The sequence below is a fragment of the Panthera tigris genome, chromosome E2, assembly GCF_018350195.1.
Source record: "Panthera tigris isolate Pti1 chromosome E2, P.tigris_Pti1_mat1.1, whole genome shotgun sequence".
NCBI classification, from domain to species: Eukaryota; Metazoa; Chordata; class Mammalia; order Carnivora; family Felidae; genus Panthera; species Panthera tigris.
Genome location: NC_056674.1, coordinates 61551881 through 61579879, shown reverse-complemented (window position 1 = coordinate 61579879; position 27999 = coordinate 61551881). Strand labels below are relative to the sequence as shown.

The following is a 27999-nucleotide window of genomic DNA, read 5'->3' as shown; positions in this document are numbered from 1 at the left end:
TAGGTCACCCATGCACAGCGCCACCCCTCAGGGAGGAAGTACTGATGTCACTATTGAATGTGATGTTTCATGAATGGTTCTTTTCACTTTCAGAGCTGAAGAAACACAGCTGAAGAAATGCGGCCAGGGAGGGCATTGACATATTCTCCCCGCTCCCCTTGCCAGGATGGTGTTCACGCATGTGCAAAGCCCCCCCCCCTTGCCAAAGGGGGTTCAGGCATGCCCACAACCCCCGCTCTGTGAGGCAGACCATTTATACTGGCACACAACCTTCCCTCAGCAAGGGACAGTGTTCATGCTTGGCCCCACTCACCTCGGTGGGAAGGGTGTTCACACATGCACATAACCCCCCTCAGCATTGGAGGGTGTTCAAACATGTGCCCCACCCCACTTGACGCCAGAAGTGGTTCAGGATTCTGCCTTGCCCCTGGTTGGTGTGTGAGATGGTCACCCATGCACAGTGCCACCTTTTAGGGAGAGAGTAGTGGTGTCACTATTAAATGTGATATTTCATGAATGGTTCTTTCACTTTCACAGCTGAAGAAACACACATCTCTTAAGGTAATTAATTGTTAGGTTTGACACTGACATAAGGGGTAGGGTAAGGCTTAGGTAGTACTTCCTCCACCCTGGGTATGAAAGGTTTTCAAGCATTAGCTTCCCCCCCCCCTTTGGACAGGAGGGGGTTAACACATGCGCTCTCCCGCATCAAGGTAGGGGGTCACCATTGCGCCACTGTCTCTGCAATGGAGGGGTGTCACTCATGTTCTTTCCCACACCTTGGCATGGGAGGGGATCATGCATGTGCCCCTTCTGCACCCCTTCATCGGTGATGTAGCCTTGATGTTCCTTTTAGGCCAGACGTATTTTGCACTGCCTCGGCCGTTCAGTGGATTAAGTGTCCCACTTCAGGTCATAGTCTCACGGTTTGTGGTTTCGAACCCTCGCTTCATCTCTGTGCTGATGACTCTGAACATGGAGCCTGCTTCAAATCCTGTGTCTCACTCTCTGTCTGCCCCTTCCCCACGTGTGTTCTGTCTGTCTATCTGTCTCTCTCTCTCTCTCAAAAAAAACAGTGAAGCTGAAAACATTTTAAAGCAGCTCCATCAGTCTACTTGTCTTCTTGCCCTATTCCCGCCTCTTCACGGGAAGGTCCATTTCACTGATTGGTTTTACGGTTTTACGAAGAGAGTAAAACCCTCGTGTGGCCATTCAAATGAGTCACTATTTAGGAAACAAGTGATTATGCTACTTTTCCACGGTCAGGATACCATGGCCATTTCATGAATGTCCCTAGGCAGGCGGGGCCTCTAAAACTAGAAATGCTAGAGGTGATTTTACTGGTAAGCAGGTGGGGTTTGTGTTCACTGAGTTCCTTTTACTTCGTTTCATCTTTCCTTGATTGCCTATCCATGTTGGGTCAACAATTAGTTTGATATTGACTTTACATTTAGGTTATTTTTATCTCATGGTTAACTATCCATGGCTATCCGCTCTGATACAGCTTACACAAGTACAAATATTTCGTGTTGCACATACTAGCATTATTGTTTCCTGTGCACCTGCAGCTGTTTCTCCCGGCCCACGGAGAGCAATCACTTCCCATCCAGCACCACCTGCTTTGTCTTCCTATGCCTAGCAGTGCACGTGCCGGTGCCTGCAGAACTTCCCTTGTTTCTCTGTCAGCTGAGTCTGAATGGGCTTCCTCTCCCACTCGTCCCTACTTCTCATCTCTTTAATGGATGACACACATCGCTGAAGGTCACAGTGAAGTCTCAAACTTCAGTATGTGGATTACGTGGCACCATTTTACAGTCTCAATTGATTACCCCCTTTCTTTAAAAATTACTTCCTTCCTCCTCCCACCGTCTGGGCCGCTGCTCACCAGTGTCTGTGTTGGTAGGTCCTCGTCTTCTTCCTGCCCCCCATCTGCTTTCCACCCGCCCTTACTTTGGGGTGATCTCAGCCAGCCTCAGGCTTCTATATGCCAGCATCTGGGGCCTCTAAGTCTTTATGCGCTGCCCACAGCTGTTCATGTCTCCAGACACCTGACTCCAGCTGTGCACCACACAGGTGCTACCCTCCCCAGACTCTGCTACCTCCCTATAGGCCTCTCCTATTCCCCTCCCGTTGTTTACTGGGCTGCTGCCACACTGGCCCCTCCCTGTTCCCTGAGCTTGTCAAGCACATACTCCTGCTTCAGGTCTTTGCAATCAGTTTGCCTCTCTCTGTTGGAGATATACTTCCACGTGCCAACAAGACATACTCCCTCAATTCCGTCATAACCTTGCTCTGACATCACCTGCTCAGTGGATTCTCTGCTAGCTCTCTATGTAAAACTGAAAACTGTTCCTTCTCTGACCTGAACACCCCATATCCCTTCCCTGCATTCTTTTTCTTCCTGGCCCTTGGCACCATCTGTTTTCTTTCTTGCTTGCTGGATGTCGCCTACTGCAGTCCCTGCCAGATTGTCGGCTCCATGGGCTCCAAAGACCAAACTAGCTTTGTTTAGGGCTGGTTCCTTAGGGCCCTCGAACAGTGCCCGACTCCTTCAAAGGCTCACAAACCATTTGCTGAGCAAGTAAATATTAGGATTTCGTATTGTTTTGCTGTGTCTGCCATCACAATGTACCACAGACTGGGTGGCTTAAGCAACAGAAATTGATTTATTTATTTTCTCACACTTCAGATCAAGGTGTGGCCAGGGTGGGTGTCCTCTCTCCATGACTGGTGGATGGCCTCCTTCCCACTGTCTTCACGTGGTCTTCCTTCTGTGTGTGTAGTTGCCCACTCTCTTCCTATAGGACACCGGTTATCAGACTAGAGTCCCTCCCCGCAAATGAGCTCATTCGACCTCCACTTTACCTTTCAAGATCTGGTATCCAAGTACAGTCCCATGGGTAGTTAGGACTTCAATGTATGGATTTTGGGGGCAAATCCATTCCATAACAGGTTTATGTCTGTTGTACCTAGTCACTACCTACATGGGTTTTTTTTTCTTTATGCCCTTGTGCCCGTTATTTGCTCACACAGTGCTAATCCCAGTTTGCCCTTAGCCCAAGTTATAACTCTGTTTATTTATTTGTATAGGCTTGCATCTTCCCTCTACCTCTATGCTCCAAGTTCCTGGCTGGCACTGGAATTACATCTTTAGCACGGACATCATAACCTCCAGGTGAGGTAAGTATGATTTTCATTTTGAAAATCAACAATCTGAAGCTCAAAAGAGAGTAGGTCATGTTTCTGAGATCACAATACTAGTAAGTGCTGTCCTTTGGATAACTTTGTTCTCATGGGCTCCAAAGCCCACTTTCTTTCATCTACCATATGTCCCCAAGATGAATGGGGAAAAGCCATATTTCAGCATGGTATAATATAAGCAATGGTACGTGTAAAGCTGGTGTAACAATTCAGGAAATGGGATTAAGTTTAGTATCTGAGTAATTATACCCACAGGTTGAATTTCAATATCACATCCTTTTATTTTTTACTGCTGGAATTTCTGTTATCCTTAATGATTATATAAACGTATTCTTCCCTTTGCAAAATTTAGCCAGTAAGAATACTGAGAGAGTTTGTTTCCTTTTTAACAGGTCTGAATTATAGGATGAATTCATAATGTCAAGATAATAGCTGTTATTTTTTCCTACAATATAGAGGAAAAGGTCATTGCCTTTGTTGTAAGAGTTTACCATGTGTTCTTGGTAACATGACTGAGCTGTATTGGTGAAAACCCGTCGTAGATTTTGAAAGTCAGTTATTTATAGTTAAGAGAGTATCGTTCTTTCTTTGGGTGCAGCTGATTTTTGAAATAGAACTTAGGATTTGTCTGCATAGATTGTCTATTTCAGAATGAGCTTTGTTTTAAAAAGTATGTTATATTTGCATTCATGTAAGTTGTACCATCATTAAATTGACAGGAAAGCAGCTGTTAATAGTTGTCATTTGGACATGTAGATGGAAATCCTAAGGGTCATGGTGTGACTCCTTACACGTGTTGAGCTCTGGTTTCATTTGGCATTTCCAAACCATTGCCATGACCTTATGAATGTTGATCAAGTGGCCATATAATGGTTGTTTTAAATTGGCATCAGTGGTGAGAGATGATTCTTAAGTTGTGTATGAGGAAGCTGTTGGTTTTCTGCTTCTATGTCTGTGTAGCTCCTAAAAATAGAAGACTAGCGCATCTTATCAAAATTACTTTTGTTCAAAGTCAATGCAACTTGTGAATGAGCTAAAGGCTTAGATAATAGTACTTTTGGAGTCTGATATTTGCAAATTTAAAATAGGTCTTCGGGCATCTGTGTGGCTCAGTTGGTTAATCATCTGACTTTGGCACAGGTCATGATCTCACTGCTCATGACTTTGAACTCCATGTTGGGCTTTGTGCTGGCAGCTGGGAGCCTGGAGCCTGATTGCGATTCTGTGTTCCCTCTCTCTGCCCCTCCCTGGCTCATGCTCTTTCTCTCTCTCTCAAATATAAACTTAAACATAGAAAATAGGTCTAGAATAAATCTGTAGACCATAACATATTTATAGTGACTGCTGATTGAAACAAAGAAATATCCTGAAATTCCAAAAATACATTACTGTTGTTTCCCTAGGCTCCCATTAAATGCCAGGTTGACCATTAAGCTGAATACAAGCAGTAATCTTTTAGTAACTTGGAAGAGATAAGCATACTATCATAGCTAGTAAGGTTTGGTATATGTCGTTTTGGTAGACCTATTTTCTTTAATGATCAAAAAATTAATTTGAGGTCTCTTTTATTTGGGTATTCAGGATTAAGAGAAGTTACCCGAGGAAAATGAATTAAGACCATTTTAGAACTGACCTGGACTTAAAAAGCCAGAGACTGGAGTCATGATAAAGATAGTTTGAACATGCCATTTCATCAAATAAAAAAAAAATACAGCTCCTGAATGACAATCATCATGTTGGAGGAGAGTTTCTGGCGTTCCCTCCACAAATGGTGCATGATTTTCAGTCAAGGATACAGCCTCACTGACTGTACTTTTACTGACATGATGGTTCAGATACCAACAATGTTGTCTGTTGGGATTGTCTTTTACAAAACTGATATCCTTTCAGTTTTCAGCTTAATTAATATACTAAGGAGAAAAAAAATGTTTCCCTCTTTCTGAAAAATAATCCCATTTGTATTTAGAGTTATCATTAAACATAGTATTTCTAAAAATGGTTAATAAATTGGAAGTCAATATAAATTTGCTTGTGAAGTTATCAAATGGAAAACTGTTGCCAAAGCAGTTATTTTATGTTTTATAGGAAAACTAATCTTTTATGTCCTTACTGCATTTATGTTATATCCTATTCACTTTTGTTTAATGCTATTTGTGTGTGTGTGTGTGTGTGTGTGTGTGTGTGTGTGTGTGTGTGTTTGCAACTAAGTGAAATGTGCAATATGTGGTCATTTAAATAGATTCACTAATTTAGGCAAAGTCAGCCATAAACAAATGCAATACATTATGTCCAAAGTAGTCAAGCAGATTTTGCATCATGAGTAAAAGTTGCTTTATCTTAAATGAATTTGCTTTTCTCTTTTATTTTTAACAAGCCAAGTCAAAGGTGAATATATTCTTTCTGCTCACCTTGAGGCAGGGCAAGAGCAGATTTGTGTCAGAGCGCACTGTCCATATTTATGAGAAACTAGGGAAATTAAGAAAGCCACTTAGGTACAAACCTTAGTGGGGACTCATGACTGACACCTTTTCAACAATATTCTGTTGGGATGTCTTTTATTTACTGGGATAATTTTTTTTTAATTTTTAGTTAATTTATTTTTTAATTTACATCCAAGTTAGCATAATGTGGAACAATGATCTCAGTAGTAGATTACTTAAAGTCCCTTACCCATTTAGCACATCAGCCCTCCAATAGTCCCTCCAGTAACCCTGTTTATTCTCCACACTTAAGAGGTTTTTTTTTTATATTTTTGTCCCCCTCCATGTTTTTATATTATTTTGCTTCCCGTCCTTTATATTCATCTGTTTTGTATCTTAAAGTCCTCATACGAGTGAGGTCCTATAATATTTGTCTTTCTCTGACTAAATTCGCTTAGCATAATACCCTCTAGTTCCATCCATGCAGGTTAAATGGCAACATTTTATTCTTTTGGATTGCTAAGCAATACTCTATTGTGTGTGTGTGTGTGTGTGTGTGTGTGTGTATACACCACATCTTCTTTATCCATTCATCCATCGATGGACATTTGGGTTTTTTCTATACTTTAGCTGTTGTTGATGGTGCTTCTATAACTTTGAGGTTCACTTTTCCCTTCAAAATAGCACATCTGTATCATTTGGATAAATACCTAGTAGTGCAACTGCTGGGTTGTAGAGTAGTCCTCTTTTTCATTTTGTGAGGAACCTACCTACTGGTTTCCAGAGTGACTGTGCCAGTTTGCATTCCCGCCAGCAGTGCAAGAGTTACTCTTTCTCTGCTTCCTCGCCAACATCTGTTGTTGCCTGAGTTGTTAGTGTTAGCCATTCTCACAGGGGTGAGGTGTTATCTCATTGTGTTTTTGATTTGTACTTCCATGATGATGAGTGATGTTGAGCATTTTTTCATGTTTCATTTGGCCATCTGGATGTCATCCTTGGAAGATGTTTGCTCATGTCTTTGCTCATTTCTTCACTGGATTACTTGTTTTTTGGGTATTGAGTTCGATATGTTCTTTATAGATTTTGTATACTAATCCTTTATCTCATATGTCGTTTGCAAATATCTTCTCCCATTCTGTTGGTTGCCTTTTAGTTTTGCTGATTGTTTCCTTCACTGTGCAGAAGCTTTTTATTTTGATGAGGTCTTAATCGTTCATTTTTGCTTTTGTTTCCCTTGCCTCTGGAGACTTGTTGACTAAGAAGTTGTGGAAGCAAACATCAAAGAGGTTTCTGCCAGCTTTCTCCTCGAGGGTTTTGATGGCTTCCTATGTTACATTTAGGTCTTTCATCCATTTTGAGTGTCTTTCATCCATTTTGAGTGTGAGAAAGTGGTCCAGACTCATTCTTCTGTATGTCGCTGTCCAGTTTTCCCAGCACTCTTGCTGAGGAGACTGTATTTATTCCATTGGATATTCTATCCTTTTTGTCAAAGATTAGTTGGCCATACGTTTCTGGGTCCATTTCTGTGTTCGTATTCTCTTCCACTCATCTGAGTGTCTGTTCTTGTGGCAAGAGCATACTGTCTTGGTGATTACTGCTTTGTAATACAGCTTGAAGTCCAGGATTGTGATGCTTCCTACTTAGGTTTTCTTTTTCAAGATAGCTTTGGCTATTCCGGGTCTTTTCTGGTTCCATACAAATTGTAGGATACTTTGTTGTAGCTCTGTGAAGAATGATGGTGTTATTTTGATAAGTATTGTGTTGACTATGTAGATTGTTCTGGGTACTATTGACATTTTAACAATATTTGTTCTTCCTATCCAGGAGCATGCAATATTTGTCTTTTCTGTGTGCTTGCCATCTGCAATTTCTTTCATAAGCTTTCTATAGTTTTCAGTGTATAGATTTTTCACCTATTTGGTTAGATTTATTCCTAGGTATTTTATGGGTTTTGGTGCAATTTTAAATGGGATCGATTCCCTGATCCCTCTTTCTCTTGCTTCATTGTTGGTGCATAGGAATGCAACTGATTTCTGTGCATTGATTTTGTATCCTGCCACTTTGCTGAATTCCTGTATTATTTCTAGCAGTTTTTTGTTGACTATTGTGGGTTTTCCACATAGAGTTTCATGCCATCTATGAAGAATGAAAGGTTGAGCTCCTCCTGGACGATTTGGATGCCTTTTATTTCTTTGTGTTGTTTGATTGCTGAGGCTAAGAATTCCCATATTATGTTGAATACCAGTGGCGAGAGTGGACATCCTTGTCTTGTTCCTGACCTTAGGAGGAAAGCTCTCAGTGTTGCCCCTTTGGGGACAATATTAGCATCGGGCCTTTCATATATGCCTTTTATGATCTCGAGGTATGATCCTTCTATCCCTACGTTCTTGAGGGATGTTATCAAGAAAGGATGCTGTATTTTGTCAAATGCTTTCTCTGCATCTATTGAGAGGATCATGTGGTTCTTGTCCTTTCTTTTATCGATGTGATAAGTCACATTGATTGTTTTGTGGATATTTAACCCAATTTGTATTCCAGGTATTAATCCCACTTGGTCGTGGTGAGTAACGTTTAAATGTATTGTTAGATCTGGTTGGTTCATATCTTGTGGAAGATTTTTGTATCCATGTTCATCATGAAAATTTGTGTATACTTCTCCTTTTTAGTGGGTCTTTTTCTGGTTTTGGAATCAAGGTAAAGCTGGGTTCAGAGAAAATGTTTGGAAGTTTTACTTCCATTTCTTTTTTTGGGACAGCTTCAAGAGCATAGGTGTTAACTCTTCCTTAAATGTTTAGTAGAATTCCCCTGGAAAGCCATCTGGCCCTAGGCTCTTTTTCTTGGGAAATTTTTGATTACTAATTCAATGTCTTTACTGGTTATGGGTCTGTTCAAATTTTCTATTTCTTCCTGTTTCAGTTTTGTTAGTTTATATATTTCTAGGAATTTGTCTCTTTCTTCCAGATTGTCCATTTTATTGGCATATATTTGCTGATAATATTCTCTTATTATTTGTATTTCTGCTGCGTTGGTTGTGACCTCTCCTCTTTCATTCGTAATTTTATTTATTTGGGTCCTTTCCTTTTTCTTTTTGATCCAACTGGCTAGTGGTTTATCAATGTTATTAATTATTTCAAAGAACAAGCTTCTGGTTTCAATGATCTGTTCTACTGTTTTGTGTGTGGGTGGAGGGGGTTATTTGTTGTTTTTTTTTCTGTGTGTGTTTTTGTTTTTGTTTTCAGTTTCGATAGCATTGATTTTTGCTGTAATCTTTATCATTTCTTGTCTTCTGCTGGTTTTGGTTTTATTTGTTGTTCTTTTTCCAGCTCTTTAAGGTATAAAGTTGGGCTGTGTATCTGAGACCCTCTTACCTCTTTTGGAAGGCCTGGATTGCTATAAACTTCCTCTTATTACTACTTTTGCTGAATCCCAGAGGTTTAGGGGTGTGGTGTTATCCGTTTCATTGGCTTCCATGTACTTTTTAATTTTCTCTTTAACTTCTTGGTTCACCCATTCATTCCTTTTTTTCATTTTTTTTTATGTTTTAAAATTTACATCCAAATTAGTTAGCATATAGTGCAACAATGATTTCATGAGTATATTCCTTAATTCCCCTTACCCATTTAGCCAAACCCCCTCCCACATCCTGTCCAGTAACACTCTGTCTGTCCTACATAGTTATGAGTCCATTCTGTTTTGTCCCCCTGACTGTTTTTATTTTTGTTTCCCTTCCCTTATGTTCATGTTTTGTCTCTTAAAGTCCTCATGTGAGTGAAGTCATGATTTTTGTCTTTCTCTAATTTCACTTAACATAATACCCTACAGTTCTAAACACGTAGTTGCAAATGGCAAGATTTCAGTCTTTTATATACATACATATATATATATATCATATATATAAGTGATATATATATCACTATGTATATGTGTGTGTGTGTGTATGTATGTGTGTGTGTATATATATGTATGTGTATATTCACTCAAATATAGTGTTTTTATATACACTCAAATCCATTGTTTGTTTGTTGATTTTCTGTTTAAATGATCTTTCTGTTGTCATAATGGGGTGTTGAAGTCCCATAGTATTATGGTTTTATTATCAATGAGCTTCCTTATATTTGTGATTAATTGATTTATATCTTTGTGTGCTTTCACATTGGGAGCATAAATGTTTACAATTGTTAGGTCTTCTTGGTGGATAGACCCCCTCAATTATGATACAACACACTTATTCATCTCTTGTTACAGTCTTTATTTTGAAATCTAGATTGTCTGATATGAGCAAGGCTACTCCGTCTTTCTTTGGCGATCATTAGCATGATAGATGGTTCTGCAGCCCCTTCCTTTCAATCTGAAGGCGCCTTTAGGTCTAATATGGGTCTCTTGTAAACAGCATATAGATGGATCTTGTTTTTTCCCCACCCTGTTACCTTGTGTATTTTGATTGGAGCATCTATGCCATTGACGTTTAGAGTGAGTACTCACAGATATGAGATTATGGCCGTTATGTGTCTTGTAGCGTTGGATTTTGTGGTGGTGTTTTTTTGTGCTATCCAGTCTTTGGTACTTTTGGTGTTTTTTTATTCTTTTTTTTTTTTATCTTTTCTCCCCTCAGGGAGCCCCCCTGAAAATTCCTTGAGGAATTGCTTAGTGGTCACAAACTCCTTTAAGTTTTATTGTCTGGGAAACTTTTAATCTGTCCTTCTATTTTGAACGACAGACTTGCTGGATAAGGAATTCTTGGCTGCATAGTTTTCTGATTCAGCACATTGAGTATATCTTGCCACTCCTTTCTGGACTGCCAAGCCTCTGTGGGTAGGTCTGCTGCAAACCTGATCTTTGTTGTCTTCCCTTGTTGGTTAAGGACTTCTTTCCCTTGCTGCATTCATGATTCTTTCCTTGCCTGAGTATTTTGTGAATTTGAATATGATATTCCTTTTACTGGTGGGTTTTTGTGGAATCTTATGAGAGTCCTCTGTGCTTCCTGGACTTTAATGTCTGTGCCTTTTCCTAGGTAAAAAAAAAAATATCCGCTATGATTTGCTGACTTAACACTTCTACCCCTTTGTCTCTCTCTTCATCTTCTGGGAGCCCTCTGATTCTGATGTTGTCCTTTTTAATGAGACAGGGTTAGGTGTAGGTTGAGGGTTATGGTTAGGGTTAAGGTTAGGGTTAGATTTAGGACCCAGGATGCTCCAGGCACTGAAACCCCAACCCCAGGATGCTCCAGGCACTGTCTCCACGAAGGGCTGAGTGGAGTACACAAGGGAAGGTACCAGTCAGGATTAGTCTTTGGGTTCCAAGACCAGACAACTCTATGGGATGTTCTTCAGGTAGGCCTCAGAAATACTCTCTTGTAGACACACTCACGCTTTGGAAATCACATGGTGATGTTTCAGGTTCCATGCCAAGTGTTTCTGCACCTATTTTCGAACCCGTGTGTGTGTTGTAGTCAGACTTTGGAGTTGGGTCCCATGGGGAGAGAGCCATAGCTACGGTTAGGGTTCGGACCAGGGACATCGACAGGGCTGAGGCGACACCAGTATCATGAATTCCATGGAGGACTGAGGTGATGGCACATGCACAGCTGTGGGCCTGCTGTAGAGTTAGTGTGATAGATAGGGTTAGGAGCAGGTTGAGGGCTAGGGTTAGGATTACAGTTAGGGTTAGGGTATGTCCCGGGAGACTCCAGGCACTGACACCCACATCAGAGCAACTGTCTCCCCAAAGGGCCGAGTGGAGTACACAAGGGAGGACGCTGGTCAGGATTAGTCTTTGAGTTCCAAGGCCAGACAAATGTATGGGCCACCCTTCAGGGAGACCTCAGGAATCCTCTTGGGCAGCTGCAGCCAGGCATTTGAAAGGACATGGTGATGTTCCAGGTTTTTTACTGAGTGAGTCTGTACCGCTTCATGCACCCAGACACGTGGTGTTTTCAGACTTTGGTATTGGGTCCCCATGGGGAGAGACCTTAGCTAAATTTAGGGTTCGATTGAGTGACGTCACCAGTGCTGAAGCGAATCCAGTCTTGTGATCTCCATGTAGGTTTGAAGTGAGGGCCCATGTGAAGGTGCAGGTCATGAGTAGGCTTTGATTTGAGATAGGGTTAGGGATCTGTTGAGAGTTCTGGCTAATGTTAGGGTTAGCGTTAGTTCCCAGGGGGATGCAAGCGCTGACCCCACAGCAGTGCAGTTGTCTCCCTGAAGGGCTGAGTGAGGGCACAGTGGATCGTGCTCATCAGGATTAATTTTTGGGCTCAAATGCCAGACAACTGTATGGGCCACTGGTCGGGTAGGCCTCAGGAATTCTCAGGGGCAGCTACAGTGGGGCTTGGAAACAACATAGTGATGTTCCAGGTTCTATGCCAGGTGATCCTGCACCGCTTCAGGACCCCAGGCGCGTGGGATTGTCAGATTTTGGTATTGGGTACCCATGGGGAGAGAGCCTTAGCTAGGGTTAGGGTTCGATCCAGGGACATCGCCAGTGTTGATGAGACCAGTCTCATGACCTTCCTCGAGGCCTGAAGTGAGGGCCCATGTGACGGTGTGCTTCAAGTGTAGGGTTAGAGTTCGAGATAGGGTTTGGGTTCACCTGAGGGTTCTGGTTAGGGTTTCTGTTAGGTTTAGGTCTCAGGAGCCTCCAGACACTGACCCCAAGGCAGTGCAGATGTTTCCCCGAAGGGCTGAGTGGAAGACACAAGGGAGGGTGCCGGTCATGATTAGCCTTTGGATTCTAGGCCACACAAATATCTGGGCCACCTTTCGGGTAGGCCTTGGTAAACCTCTCTTGCAGCTGCAGTCACCCTTAGAAAATGACATACTCATGTTCCACGTTCCATGCCGAGTATTTCTGCACCGATTCTTGAACTCTTGAGCAGGCTGTTGTCAGACTTTGGAATTGGGTCCCCATGGTGAGAGAGTCTTAGCTAGGGTTAGGATTCGGTCCAGGGAAATAGACTTGGCTCAAGCGACTCCAGTTTTGTGATCTCCCTCAAGGGCTGAAATGAGGGCACATGGGAGGGTGCGGGTCAAGTGTATGGTTAGTGTTAGAGAATGGGTTAAGTGTAGGGTGAGTGTTACGGTTAGGGTTATGTTTAGGGTTAGTGTTAGGTCCCAGGAGGCTCCAGGCACTGACCCCACAGCAGAGCCTTTATCTCCCCAATGGGCTGGGTGGGGGACACAAGGGAGGGTGTTGGTCAGGATTAGTCTTTGGGTTTCAAGGCCAGATGAATGTATGGGCCATCCTTCGGGTAGGCCTCAGGAATCCTCTTTGCAGATGCAGTCACACTTTGGAAACGACATGGTGATGTTACACGCTCCATACTGAGTATTTCTGCACCGATTCTCGAACCCATCTGCGTGGTATTGTCAGACTTTGGAATTGGAGCTCCATGGGAAGAGAGGCTTAGCTAGGTTTAGGATTCGGTCCAGGGAAGTTGCCAGGGCTGAAGCCACACCAGTGTTGTTAATTCCATGGAAGGTGAAGTGAGGGAAAATGTGTGGCTGTGAGTCTGCGGTAGAGTTAGTGTGCTAGATAGGGTTAGGTGTAGGTTGAGGGTTATGGTTTGGGTCATGGATAGGGTTTGGGTTAGGTCCCAGGAGACTCCAGGCACTGAACCCACAGTAGATCAGTTGTCTCCCTGAAGGGCTGAGTGCACTACACAAAGGAGGGTGCCGGTCAGCATTAGGCTTTGGTTTTCAAGGCCAGAAAAATGTATTGGCCACCCTACAGGTAGACCTCAGGAATCCTCTCATGCAGCTGCAGTCGCGCTTTGCAAATGACATGGTGAATTTCCATGTTCCATGCCGAGTATTTCTGCACTGATTGTCGATCTCATGTGCGTGCTGTTGTCAGACTTGAAATTTATTCCACATGGGGAGAGAGCCTTAGCTAGGGTTAGGGTTCGGTCCTGGGAAGTCACCAGGGCTGAAGCGACTCCAGTTTCATGATCTTCCTAGAGGGCTGATTGAGGGCCCATGCGAAGTTTCAGGTGAAGTGCAGGGTTAGGGTTAGAGATAGGGTTAAGTCTAGGTTGAGGGATATGGTTTGGGGTACAGTTTCGGTTAGGGTTAGGTCCCAGGAGTCTCCAAACACTGATTCCACAACAGTGCTGTTGTCTCCCCGAGGGGCCGAGTGGTGTCCCCAGGGAGGGTGTCAGTCAGGGTAAGTCTTTGGGTTCCAATTCCAGACAAATCTATGGGAGACACTTCGGATAGGCCTCAGGAATCCTCTCGTGCAGCTGCAGTCGCGCTCTGGAAATGACGTGGTGATGGTCTACATTCTGTGTAGAGTATTTCTACACTGATCTTGAAACCATGTGTGTGCTGTTGTCAGTCTTTGGAATTGGTTCCCCACGGGGTTAGCGCCTTAACCAGGGTTAGGGTGAGGTCCAGGGAAGTCGGCAGGGACAAAGCAACTCCAGGTTCATGATCTCCCTCGTGGGCTGAATTGAGGGCCCAGCGATGATGTGGGTCAAGTGTAGGGTTAGAGTTCAAGATAGGATTAGGTTTCGGTTGAGGGTTCTGGTTAGGATTATGTTTAGGGTTAGGGTTAGAATTAGGTCCCAGGAGGCTCCAGGCGCTGAACGCACAGCAGTGCAATTGTCTCCCCACTGGCCTGAGTGTACAAGGGAGGGTGCTAGTCAGGATTAGTCTTTTGGTTCCAAGGCCTGACAACTCTATGGGTCACTGGTGTAGTAGGCCTCAGGAATCCTATTAGGCAGCTGCAGCCTGGCCTTCGAAAGCATTGGGGACCTTCCAGGTTCTATCCCGAGTGATCCTGCACCGCTTCTGGAGCCCAGGCATGTGGTGTTGTCAGACTTTGGTATTGGGTCCACGTGGGGAGAGAGCCTTAGGTAGGGTTAAGGTTCTGTCCCTGGACGTCGCCAGGTCTGAAGCGACTCCAGTCTCGTGATATCCCTCCAGGGATGAAGTGAGAGCCCATGTGATGGTGATGGTCAAGTGGAGGGTCAGTGTTTGAGATAGGATTAGGTTTCGGTTGAGGGTTCTGGTTAGGCTTAGGTTTAGGGTAGTGTTAGGACCCAGGAAGCTCCAGGCACTGAACCCACAGCAGTGCAGTTGTCTTCCCGAAGGAATAAGGTGAGGGCACATGGTAGGGTGCTGGTCAGGATTAGTCTTGGGCTTCTAAGACCACACAACTCTTTGGGCCACTTGTCAGTGAGGCCTCTGGAATCCTCTTGGGATGCCGCAGCCGGGTCTTTGAAAGGACATGGTGTTGTTCCAGGTTCTATGCCGAGTGATCCTGCACCGCTTCTGGACCCCAGGTGCGTGGTGTTTTCAGACTTGGTTTTGGGTCCCCATGGGGAGAGAGCCTTAGCTAGGGTTAGCTAGGGTTAGGGTTCGGTCCAGGGACATCGCCAGGGCTGAAGTGACTCCAGTTTCGTGATCTCCCTCGAGGGCTGAAGTGAGGGCCCATGCGATGGTGCGGGTCAAGTGTAGGGTTAGGGTTACAGATAGGGTTAGGTGTAGGGTGAGGGTTATGTTTAAGGTTATGTTTAAGGTTAGGGTTAGGTCCCAGGAGTCTCTAGACACCCCACAGCAGAACAATTGTCTCCCTGAAGTTCTGAGTGGAGCACACAAGGGAAGGTGCCAGTCAGGATTAGTTTTTGGGTTCCAAGGCCAGACAAATATATGGGCCACCCTTCAGTTAGGCCTAAGAAGTCCTCTAGTGCAGTTGCCATAGCTCTTTGGAAATGACGTTGTGATGTTACACATTCCATGGCGAGTATTTCTGCACCGATTCTTGAACCCGTGTGCATGCTGTTGTCAGACTTTGGAATTGGGTCCCCATGGGAAGAAAGCCTTACCTAGGGTTAGGGTTCAGTGCAGGGAAATTGCCAGGGTCAAAGTGACACCAGTGTTGTGAATCCATGGAGGGTGACGTGAGGGCACATTCTTGGCTCTGGGTCTGTTTTAGAGTTAGTGTGATAGATAGGGTCAGATGTAGGGTGAGGGTTAGGGTTAGGGTTAGGGTTAGGGTCAGGGTTATGTCCCAGGAGGCTCCAGGTACCGACCCCACAGCAGAGGAGTTGTCTCCCCGAAGGTTTCAGTGGAGTACACAACGGAGGGTGCCAGTCAGGATTAGTCTTTGGGTTCCATGGCCAGTGAAATGTATGGGCCACCCTTCTGGTGGGGCTCAGGAATCCCCTCGTCCAGCTGTCTCCCCGAAGTTGTCTCCCCAAAGGGCTGAGTGGAGTACACAAGGGAGGTTTCCAGTAAGGATTTGTCTTTGGGTACAAAGTCCAGACAAGTGTATGGAATGCTCTTCATTTAGCACTCATAAATCCTCTGTTGTAGCTGCAGTCGTGCTTTGGATATGACATGGTGATGTTCCATGTTATGTTGAGTATTTCTGCACCAATTCTGGAACCCATGTATATGCTGTTGTCAGACTTTGGAATTGGGTCTCCATGGGGAGAGAGCCTTAGCTAGGGTTAGGGTTCGGTACAGGGATGTCGCCAGGGCCGAAGCGATACCATTCTCGTGAATTCCATGGAGGGCTGAAATGTGGGCACATGGGCGGGTGTGGGTCTGATTTAGAGTTAGTTTGAGAGTTCGTGTTAGGTTTAGGTGTAGCGTTAGGGTTATGTTTCTGTTTATGGTTGAGATTAGTTCCCAGGAGGTTCTAGACCCTGAACCTACAGCAGTGCAGTTGTCTCCCTGAAGGGCTGACTGGAGTGCAGAAGGAAGGGTACCAGTCAGCATTAGTCTTTGCGTTCCACGGCCCCACACCTATATCCGCACTCTTCGGTAGGCCTCAGGAATCCTCCTGTGCATCTGAAGCCCTGCTTTGGAAATGACATGGTGATGTTCCACGCTTCACACACAATTATCCTGCACCGCTTCTCAACCTATTGTGCCTGCTCTTGTCAGACTGTGGAAATTCGGTCTCCATATGCAGAAAGCCTTAGCTACAGTTAGGGTTTTGGCCAGGGAAATCTCCAGGGCTGAAGTGACACCAGTCCTGTGATCTCCCTGAATCGATGATATGAGGGCACATGCATGGTGCGAGTCAGGTGTAGGGTGAGTGTTAAAGATGAAGTGAGGTTTAGGTTCATGTGTATACCGTGGGTCACTGTTAAGATTAGGGCTTGGTCACAGGAGGCTCCTGGCACTATACCCCCAGTAGGGCCATTGTCACCCCACAAGGTTGAGTAGAGGGGTCTAAGGAGGGTCCCAGTCAGGCTGAGTTTTGGGTGTCAGTGCCACTCCTCGGTTAGACCTCAAGAAGTCCCCTGTGGAGCTACTTCTGGTCTTTGGAAATGACATAGTGATGTTCCAGGTTCCATGCCACATAATCCTCCTCCACTTCTGGGCCCCATGTCCATCATGTCCTCAGACTTAGGAATTGGGTCCCCATTAGGAGAAAGCTTTTGCCAAGGTTAAGGTTCGTTCCATGGATGTTGCCAGGGCCGAAGCGACACCAGTGCTGTGATCACCCTGACGGCTGAATGAGGGTCCATGCGTGGGTGCGGGTTATGTGTAGGGTTAGGTTTAGAGTTGGGGTGAGGTTTAGTTTGAGCAGTATGTGAGTGTCACAGTTAAGGTTAGGGTTAGGTCCCAGGAAGCTCCAAGCGCTGAACCTCCCTGGTCTCCCCAGAGGATTGTGTGTGGGCCTCATAAGAACGGGCTGTTCAGGCTTAGTCTTTGTGTTCCAGGATCAGCCTCGTGTGTGTGCCATCTTCAGTTGGGCCTCATCAGCCCCCTTGTGCTGCTCCATGCGGGTATTGGAAATGTCATGATGATGTTCGATGTTCCATGTCGAGTAATTCTGTACCGCTTTGGGCCATTTGTTTGTGGTGTTCTCAGAGATAGGAATTGGGTCCCCATCTAGAAAGATCCTTAACTAGGGTTAATGTTCTGATCAGGGACTTCACCAGTGTGGATGTGACACCATTCCTGTGTGTCGTGTGCATTGGGTTAGGGTTTGGGATTGGGTTTGGTGTTAGGGGTTAGGGTTACGGTTAGGGTTGGTGTTAGGGGTTAGTGTTAGGGGTTAGAGTTAGGTTTATGCATTAGGGTTATGTTTAGGGTTATGGTTAGTGTTTAGTGTTATGGTTAAGGGTTAGGGTTTGGAGTTAGAGTTCGGTTTAGGCATTAGGTTTGGGCTTGGGTTAGGCTTAGGTTTAGGGTTATGGTTTGGGTTTGAGAGTTAGGGTAATGGTTAGATGGTGGGGTTAGGGTAAGTTGATAGCATTAGTGTTAGGGTTTGCATTAGGTTTAGGGATAAGGTGAGGTCTAGGTCTAGGACTTGGGTTCGGGTTATGGGTGTGGAGATTCAATTAGCGGTTAGGGTTAGGGTTAGTGTTAGAGTTTTATGGTTAGGGTTAGGGTTAGTTTTAGGTTTTATAATTTTAGGGTTAGCAGGTAATGTTAGAGCATTAGGGTTAGGGTTTTAGGGTTAGAGTTATAGGGTTAGGGTTAGAGGTTTAGGCTCAAGGTTAGGGTTAGTTTAGGGTTTGTTTACTCTCTCGGTTCGGTAGGGTTAGGTTAGGGTTTAGGCGTAGGGATAGGGACAGGGTTTAGTATTAGGGTTATGGTTAGGGGTAGCTGTTATGTTTAGGTGTTGGGATTTGGGTTAGTGTTAGGGTTAGGTCTAGGACAAGAAGTAAATTATGTTTACACTCCCACTTGGAGCGGGGAGATGTTTATGCGTTGACACCGCCCTGCATCTGGGAGGGAGTGTGTTCATTTTTTTTTTTTGCCCCTGTCTCTCTGCACTGGAGGTTGTTTTTGCCTTGCCCCTTTCTTGCTTGGCTCTGGACTGTTTCACACCATCACCCTGCCTATCTCGGTATGATAGGATTTCACTTACTGCCTCATCCGTTTTTATGCATCGGGTGCATAGTTTTAATCTCTATATCATTATCTCTTTTTTTATTTTAATTATTTTTCATTCTGTCCTTTGTGAGTTTTGTTTGTTGTCCTTTGTCTGGTTTTTACTTTATAAAGTTACGGCGTTTCCTTCAGTGTGTGTTTTTTTGTTTCTTTTTTTTCCTGAGGCAGACTTGTATTGTTATAAATTTCCCTGTCAGAACCAGTTTTCCTGCTTTACAAAATTTTGGATTGTTGTGTTTTCATTTTCATTTGTTTCCATGTTTTTTTGGATTTTCTCTTTGATTTGTTGGTTGAGCCATTGATTGTTTAGTAGCATGCTATTTAACTTCCATGATTTTGTGCCTTTTCCAGATTTTTTTTCTTGTTGTAGACTTCTAGTTTCATAGCTTTGTGGTCTGAAAAGACACATGGTATGGTGTCGATCGGTTTGATTTTGTTTTGGCTGGTTTTATGACCTAATATTTTATCGAGTGTGGGGAATGTTCTATGTGCACGTGAAAAGAATGTGTATTGTGCTGTTTTAGGATGGAATGTCTAAAGTATATCGGTTAAGTCCATCTGGTCTACTCTATCATTCAAAGTCTCTACTTCCTTGTTGATTTTCTGTTGGAAATATCTCTCCATTGATGTCATTGGGGTGTTAAAGTGCCCTACTATTATTGGATGACTATCAATTTTTTAGTTTTGGACTGCTTTGTGTATTTGGATGCTCTCAGGTTGAGCACATATATGTTTAAAATTGTTCTATCTTTTTGTTGGATTGTATCTTTTATTATTATAGTGTCCTTCTTTGTCTCTTGTTACAGTTTTATTTTTAAATCTATTTTGTCTGCTAAAGGTATTGCTACTGCAGATTTCTTTTGAAACCTTAGTTCTATAATTAGTCTCTTGTAGGTAGAAGATAGATGGGTCCTATATATTTACTCATTCTATCACCCAGTGCCTTTTATTATGAAGAGAGAGAGCACAGGCATGGGAGGGTGGGGTGGGGCGAATGAGGGAAGAGAGAGACAGAGAGAGAGGGAGAGAGAGAGTGAGAATGAGAATGAATCCTCACCAAGTTCCATGCTCAGTGCAGAGCCCAGTTGGGGCTCAATCCCATGATCCTGCGATCATAGCCTGAACCGAAATCAAGAGTCAAAATCTCAAGCGACTGAACCATCCAGTTGCCCCTATCTGTCACCCAGTGCCTTTGATTTGAGCATTTATTCTGTTTCTATTCAAAGTAATTGATAGACATGTACTTATCCTATTACTACTTGATATTGGTTATTTCTGATTTTTTTCTGATCCTTTGTTCTCTTTCGCTTTTTTTGATTTGCTGGTTTTCTTCACAATTTCACTGTTGAAATTGTTTGTCTTTATACTCTGCATATGTATTAGTAGTGTTTGATTTGTGGGTATTATTAGGTTTGTACCTAACCACTTCTGCATATAGAAGTCTATATTAAGTTGATAGTTGTTTAAGTTTGAACCAGTTGTTTACTCCTCTCTTCCCCGTGTTGTAGCTATGTAGTGTTCCTATTTCGAAACCTTTCATATTGTGAATACCTTGACTGATGTTTTACAGATATACTCATTTTTATTGCTTTTGCGTTTCACACTTTAATATCGTCACTTTAGGTGTTTCTTTTCCACTTAAAGAGTCCACTTTAACATTTCTTGCAGGGGTGGTTTGTTGATTGTGAACTTGCTTAGTATTTATTTGGGAACCTCTTGATCTCTCCTTCCATCTGAATGATAGTTTGCTGGATAGACTCTCTTTGGTTGCAGATGTTTTCCATTCGGCACCTTTACCAAACCGTGCTGCTCACTTACGGTTTCAAAGTTTCTTCTGAAATACATCCAGTGATAACTTTATGGGGCTTCCCTTGAAGGTAACTGTCAACTTTTGTTTTCTTGCTGTGAAAATGTTTCTTTATCATGACATTTTGGGTTTTAATTACTATACGACTTGGTGTGGATCTGCTTCTGTTGAATATAATGGGGGTTCTTTGTGCCTCCTGCTCTGGATCTGTTTCCTTCCCCGCATTAGGGAAGTTTTCATTTATTGTGTCTTCAAATAAATTTTCGGATTCTATTTCTCAGAGTTCTGAGAATGAGAAATAGGACAGAAAAGACCTATTGAAGGTTCTCTGATGAGCCACTGGATTTGCATGCGTGGAGGATAGATTTGAGACTCAAATGAACAACCTACCTTTAACTTCTAAGAACTAGAAGAAAAAAACAATCTATGCCCAATGTTCTCAAAAGGGAGAAATTAATCCATATGAGAGTGGAAACCAATGAAACAGACCATGAAATCAATAGAAAATATGAAGAAGACAAACAGTGGGTTTTCAGAAGAGTGAAACAAAATTGTCAGGACTATACATAGACTATGCTAAGACATAAAGAGGACCAAATTCAAAAGAATTATACATAAAAGAGAAGATACTATGCCTTTTACCAAAGAAACATAAAGCAGACAAAGTGGCGACTATGGCCGAATTAGATGACATAAAACTACCTACCTAGAAGAAATGGATAGGTTCTTAGAAACACACAACCTACCAAGATTGTATCAGGAAGATATAGAAGGTTTGCACAGACCCATTAAAGGAAGACTGTATCAATACAAGAAGATAACCAATGTAAGTAAATTGAATCAGTAATCGAAGTTCTGCCAAGGAAGAAAACCCCAGGACCAGGTGGATTCATTGGTGAATTTAACCAAACGTTTGTAGAAGAACTAACAGCAGTCCTCTCACTGATTCAAAAGGAATGAACACCACCAAACTCATTTCATGAGACTAGAATTGCCCTGGTAAGAAGCCAGAAAGGATACTACCTGAACATAAATCTATAGGCCAGGATCCCCGTGATGAATATAGATGAATAATTCCCAGTAACATACAGGCAAACCAAATTCAGAATCACATGAAAAGAATCATTGACCGTGATGAAGGGTTTTTTCCCTGTAAAGGCAGTATGTTTCAGAAATGCAAATCAATAAATGTGACCCCTCACATAATTGAATGAAATAAAGATCAACCAGAAACCAGACTCTTAACTATAAATAGCAAATGGAGGGTTACTATAAGTGAGGTGGGCAAGTGCATGGGTTAAATGGGTGATGGGCTATGGAGGGCGCTAGCAGTGAGCATCACTGGGTGTTGTATGTAAGTTATGGATGACTACATTCTATACCTGAAATTAACATACACTGTATGTTAACCAACTGGAATTTAAATAAAAACTTGAAAAAATAAATACTAAAGAAATGCATACATAAATTTAAACTAAACTAAATACATTTTATTTTTTTTTCAATATATGAAGTTTATTGTCAAATTGGTTTCCATACAACATTCAGTGCTCATCCCAAAATGTGCCCTCCTCAATACCCATCACCCACCCTCCCCTACCTCCCACCCCCCATCAACCCTCAGTTTGTTCTCAGTTTTTAAGAGTCGCTTATGCTTTGGCTCTCTTCCACTCTAACCTCCTTTTTTTTTTTCCTTCTCCTCCCCCATGGGTTTCTGTTAAGTTTCTCAGGATCTACATAAGTGTGAAACCATATGGTATCTGTCTTTCTCTATATGGCTTATTTCACTTAGCATCACACTCTCCAGTTCCATCCATGTTGCTACAAAGGGCCATATTTCATTCTTTCTCATTGCCACGTAGTACTCCATTGTGTATATAAACCACAATTTCTTTATCCATTCATCAGTTGATGGACATTTAGGTTCTTTCCATAATTTGGCTATTGTTGAGAGTGCTGCTATAAACATTGGGGTACAAGTGTCCCTATCATCAGTACTCCTGTATCCCTTGGGTAAATTCCTAGCAGTGCTATTGCTGGGTCATAGGGTAGGTCTATTTTTAATTTTTTGAGGAACCTCCACACTGTTTTCCAGAGTGGCTGCACCAATTTGCATTCCCACCAGCAGTGCAAGAGGGTTCCCGTTTCTCCACATCCTCTCCAGCATCTATAGTCTCCTGATTTGTTCATTTTGGCCACTCTGACTGGCGTGAGGTGACATCTGAGTGCGGTTTTGATTTGTATTTCCCTGATAAGGAGCGACGTTGAGCATCTTTTCATGTGCCTGTTGGCCATCCGGATGTCTTCTTTAGAGAAGTGTCTATTCATGTTTTCTGCCCATTTCTTCACTGGACTACTTGTTTTTCAGGTGTGGAGTTTGGTGAGCTCTTTATAGATTTTGGATACTAGCCCTTTGTCCGATATGTCATTTGCAAATATCTTTTCCCATTCCGTTGGTTGCCTTTTAGTTTTGTTGGTTGTTTCCTTTACTGTGCAGAAGCTTTTTATGTTCATAAGGTCCCAGTAGTTCATTTTCGCTTTTAATTCCCTTGCCCTAGGGGATGTGTCAAGTAAGAAATTGCTACGGCTCAGGTCAGAGAGGTCTTTTCCTGCTTTCTCCTCTAGGGTTTGGATGGTTTCCTGTCTCACATTCAGATCCTTTATCCATTTTGAGTTTATTTTTGTGAATGGTGTGAGAAAGTGGTCTAGTTTCAATCTTCTGCATGTTGCTGTCCAGTTCTCCCAGCACCATTTGTTAAAGAAGACTGTCTTTTTTCCATTGTATAATCTTTCGTGCTTTGTCAAAGATTAGTTGGCCATACGTTTACAATAGCATCAAAAACAATAAAATTTATTGGAATAAATTTAGCCAAGGAGGTGAAAGATCTCTACAGAAAACTATAAAACTTGTGTGCAGAAATGGAAGAAATTCAATTTGCATGGAAGAAACAGAACACACAAGTCAGTGAAAAGCCACCCCATGTCCATCTGTAGGAGGAATTAATACAGATACAATGTCCATACTACTCAAAGCCCTCTAGAGATTCAGTGCTATCTCTATCAAGACTCCGATGCAATTTTTATGCAATTAGAAACACATTTCCTCAAATGTATTTGGAACCACAAAAAGACCCTAAGTAGCCAATGCAAGAAAGGACAAAATAGGAGGCATCACACTTCTTGATTTCAAGCTACATTCTAACACAAAGAAGTCAGTTATGTCACTGGCATAAGCACACACATAAGACAATGGAACAGAAATTCAGAGCCCAATCTAAACCCAAGCATGCACAGTCAACTAGTATTTGACAAGGGAGTCAAAGATACACAGTGGAGAAGAATAGTCTCTTGAATAACTGGTGCTGGGAAAATTGGATATTCACATGTATAAGAATAAAGGTTAGCACTGTATGTTACACCACTCCCTAAAGAGTGAAAGGAAGAAACATAGAGAGATGTGGTTAGAGAGAAACAGTGACAAAGAGGAAGTACAAAGAGGAAGGTAGACACCTACTCGAGGTATGTGGATGGCGTTAGAGGCGTCAGGGGAGAGGGGATGTATGAGGTGGCTCTGAGTGCTGGGGCAGAAAGGGCTTGTATCATGGGCACCAGAGTTCCATGACCCCAAGACTCCAACATCCCTGCAGAAGCCATTGGAATTGAACAGATGGGTATCCCTCATTTCTTCTGGAACTGTGAGGCTCAGCCTCATGTTCTGTCATGGAGAGGGATGTCTTGAGGGAGATTGTGCTGCTCTTTGGCAGGTATACTCCAAGTCTGCCCTGTGGGGAGGTGTCCTGGGGCCATCTCTCTCACTGCCCCAGGCCCTGTTGGACTTCCCCTCTCCCCCACCAGCTGGCCTTCCTCAAGTTCTGAACCCAGGCATCAGGCATCATGTTGTCCCCAGGTCCTGAAGTCTGTACCTGGCAGAGGTGGACTGCTGATATTGATAAAAAAATTGACAATAAGGTCCATATCCTCCCTCTGGGACCAGCGGTGTGCATCCCAATTGTGGGTTGCTATCCTCTCGTCCAAAACTAATCTGAGGATTCCAGAAGGTAGGTGAACACTTTAAAACACTCTAGTCTTCTCTTACATCAAATTCAAAGACATTTTCTTGTCCCAGCTTTCTTTTAATGCTGACGAGATGGCAATTAGTAATTGAAGGCATAATGGTCCTATAGGTATATGACTGGTGGACATTATTTCATCCATCCGTGTCCCTAAAGCACGTTTCATTGGAAATATTAGCCAAGGATACATACTGTAATTTCACAACTGATTCAGAGCTCCCTGTAAGTTTCTTTCTGACCTTGTCACATATGTGTCATCAAAGATATTATTAGTGACTTTTCAGATAAGCTCTCCACATCAAGATGGTCATGTTAGAGAATCTGGTATAAATGGAATTACACAAATTCCAAATTAGGAATTATTTTTCATTTTTAATGTTTCTTTTTTTGAGAGAGAGCTCGAGCTGGGGAGGGGGGAGAGAGTGGGAGATACCGAATCTGAGGCAGGCTCGAGGCTCTGAGCTCTCAGGACAGAGCCTGACACGGGGCTCAAACTCATGGACTGCAAGATCACGACTTGCGTCAAAGTCGGACGCTTAACCGACTAAGCCACCCAAGCACCCCAGGAATGATAGTTTATTGGCAAAGAAGGAGAAATTAAAAATAGTGTAAAGGATGTCTATTTTTAATTGAAATATTGTTCACACATTTGTTGTATGAGTTTTAGGCATACATTGTAGTCATTCCATATGTCTATAAATTATATTGTACTTAAGCACAAGTGTAGCTATCCTGTGAAAGCATGCAACAGTATTACAGGATTGACTCCATTGCATTGGCTGACCCTTGTATCCCTAGGACTCATTCATTCCATAGCTAACGCCGGTATCTCTCTCAAAGGTGTTCATTCTTTATCTAACCTAAGTATTTTGGTGGTAAACACAATTACCGCTTGCTCAGCAAGTGTAAATTGGCGGTCTATTTTTCTGTGAACATTGCTTAAAACATTACAAATGATGTCATTATGTTAATAAATTCAGTTTCATTCTTCACTCCCAAGAAAGGAGAAGGAAAAGATTTCTTTGTGTCCCAGGCCCTGTCATTAAAACCTTTCCCAATGTGGAGAACAGGTTTAGTTGCCTTCAGTGTCTCAGCTGAGCGACCAGGGCCTTCCACATTGCAAGAATGCCCATGATGGCCAACAGAGAGAGCTCGAGCACCACAGACCGGGAGAGGCGGGTTCCTTTGCCCAGGCAGTGATGGCCAGCAGAGGGCGCACCATCGGCTTTTCTGACCCAGGGCACCTCAGAGCAGGAAGGGCTTTGATTGCTCCCAGAGTACTCAGGGCCTCTGCCTCTGCCTCAGTACAGAGAGCAGAGCTGCATTTCCAGCAGGGTGTGCTGCCCGCCCCAGGGGAGATCTTGGGAGCTTTGTAGCAAGTTGGCATCTCCTGAGTAGCCAGAGAGAATTTGTCTTATTGTACTGAGTGCTGAGGAGTGGGCGCTGGGTGGCTTCCCTAGGCAAGCTGGTTGCTGAGCTGCACAGGCCCTTGCATTTTCTGGGCTGTTCCCGTGTTTTATTCCTTCCCTTCCCGGACAGTATTTGAACAAGACATGTTTTACTAAAGGTCTCGTGGATTGCGGAGTCCCACGACATCACCTCATCGATGCAGTCGGTGGTTTGTTCCAGATTCAGGCTTGTTTCCGGGAAGAAACCCTGACAGAAATTCAGAAGAACGGGAGCTGCATTCCGTTAGGACATGAATACATGAAATGTTCGTCTTGGGAACTCCTAGAAGAATGAGCTGGGACCCACTTTCCGAGGCCTGCTGGAACCAGTGACCGAAGTAAGGGCACAAACTGTCCCCCACATCATACATGCTTTTTAAAAAGTTTCATGGTTATTTTTCCAACCTAATTAAGTGATTGCAAACTGCAGAAAACCTGGTAGGTACCTGTCATTAACGTACGTTATCTTGAATTTAAATTGCAGTGAGTAAAGATACAGTGTAGTATTAGTTTCAGGTGTAAAATATAGAGCAACCCTTCCCCACGTCATCCAGTGCTCATCCCAGGTGCACTTCTTAATCCCCAGCAGCTGTTTCACCCATTCCCCACCTTGCTCTGGAAGCCCTCAGTTTGTTTCCTAGTTAAAAGTCTGTTTATCACTGTCTCCTCCCCGCGCCCCCCCACCCCCGCTTTGTTTTGTTTTATATCCATGTGTTAGTGAAATCATCTGGTATTTGTCTTTGTCTGAAAGGCTTATTTCACCCAGGATAACATTCTCTCACTCCATCCAGCTCATGGCAAATGACAAGATTTCATGTTTTTACGGCCTAATAATATTACATTCCATATACCACATCTCAATTTATTCATCAGTTGATGGATGCTTGGATAGTTTCTGTAATTTGGCTTTTGTAAAAAATGCTGCTGTAAACATCACAGTGCATGTATCCCTTTGAAGATTTTGTATTCTTTGTGGAAATACCTTGTAGTGAAATTGCTGGATTGTAAGGTACTTCCATTTCCAGTTTTGTTTTTTTTTGTTTTTTTTTTTTTTTTTTTTGAGAAATCTCCATAATGTTTTCCAGACTGGCCGCACCAGTTTGCATTCTTACCCACAGTGCAAGAGGGTTATTCTTTCCCCCACATCCTTGGCAACACCTGCTGTTTCATCCTTCATTGATTTTCGTCATTGTGACAGATGTGATGTGTTATCTCATTGTACTTTTGAATTGTATTTCCCTGAAGATCAGTATTGTTGAGTATTTTTTCATTTGTCTCTTGGCCAGGTATATGTCTTCCTTCAGGAAATGTCCATTTTTGTCTTCTGCCCATTTTAAATCAGATTTTTCATTTTTTGGGTGCTGTATAACTGTATATATTCTGGGCACTAACCCTTTATCTGCTGTCATTTGCAAATATCATTCTGTAGGTGTTTTAGTTTTGTTGATTATTTCCTTGGTGACGGAAGGTTTTAATTTTTATGAAGTCTCATTATTTTTGCTTGTGTTTCCCTTACCTCTAGAGATGTATCTACAGACATTTGTACAGCCAATGTCAAATAAGATACTACCCGTGTTATCCTCTGGGATTTTTATGGTTTCAGGTTTCACATATAGGTCTTTATCCATGTTGGATTTATTTTTGTGTATGTTGTAAGAAAGTGGTCCATTGTTGTTTTTGTTTTGTTTTGCAGGATGCTGTCCAGTTTTTCCAAAACCATATGTTGAGGAGCCTTTTTTTAAGTTTATTTACTTATTTTTGAGAGAGAGAGAGAGCATGCAGAAGAGGGGCAAAGAGAAATGGAGACAGAGAATCCCACGTATGCTCTGCACTGCCCTGAGATCATAACCTGAGCTGAATTCACAATCACACGCTTTGTTGGCTGAGCCACCCCTGTGTCCCAAGACTATCTTTTTTTTCCATTGGATGTTCTTTCCTGCTTTGTTGAGAATTAATTGACCATATAGGTGTGAGTTCATTTCTGCATTTCTATTCTATTGATCTATGCCTCCGTGTTTTGTTGTTGTTGTTGTTGTTGTTGTTGTTGTTGTTGTTGTTTTGCCAGTACCATACTGTTCTGATCAGTACAGCTTTGTAATATAACCTAAAGTCTGGAATTGTGATGTCTCCAGCTTTGCTTTCTTCTTCAAGTTTATTTTGGCTGTTTGGGGACTTTTGTCATTCCATACAAATTTT

The 27999-nt window shown here is 42.9% G+C and overlaps 1 long non-coding RNA gene across 1 annotated transcript; it reads left to right on the top strand.

Annotated features, from left to right (window-relative positions):
- Positions 1-8: 8 nt before the first annotated feature.
- Positions 9-26333, top strand: LOC122234160. The gene is made up of 3 exons (XR_006211932.1): positions 9-561; positions 3091-3180; positions 25985-26333. It is a non-coding gene; the product is annotated as an uncharacterized LOC122234160 (long non-coding RNA).
- Positions 26334-27999: the final 1666 nt, after the last annotated feature.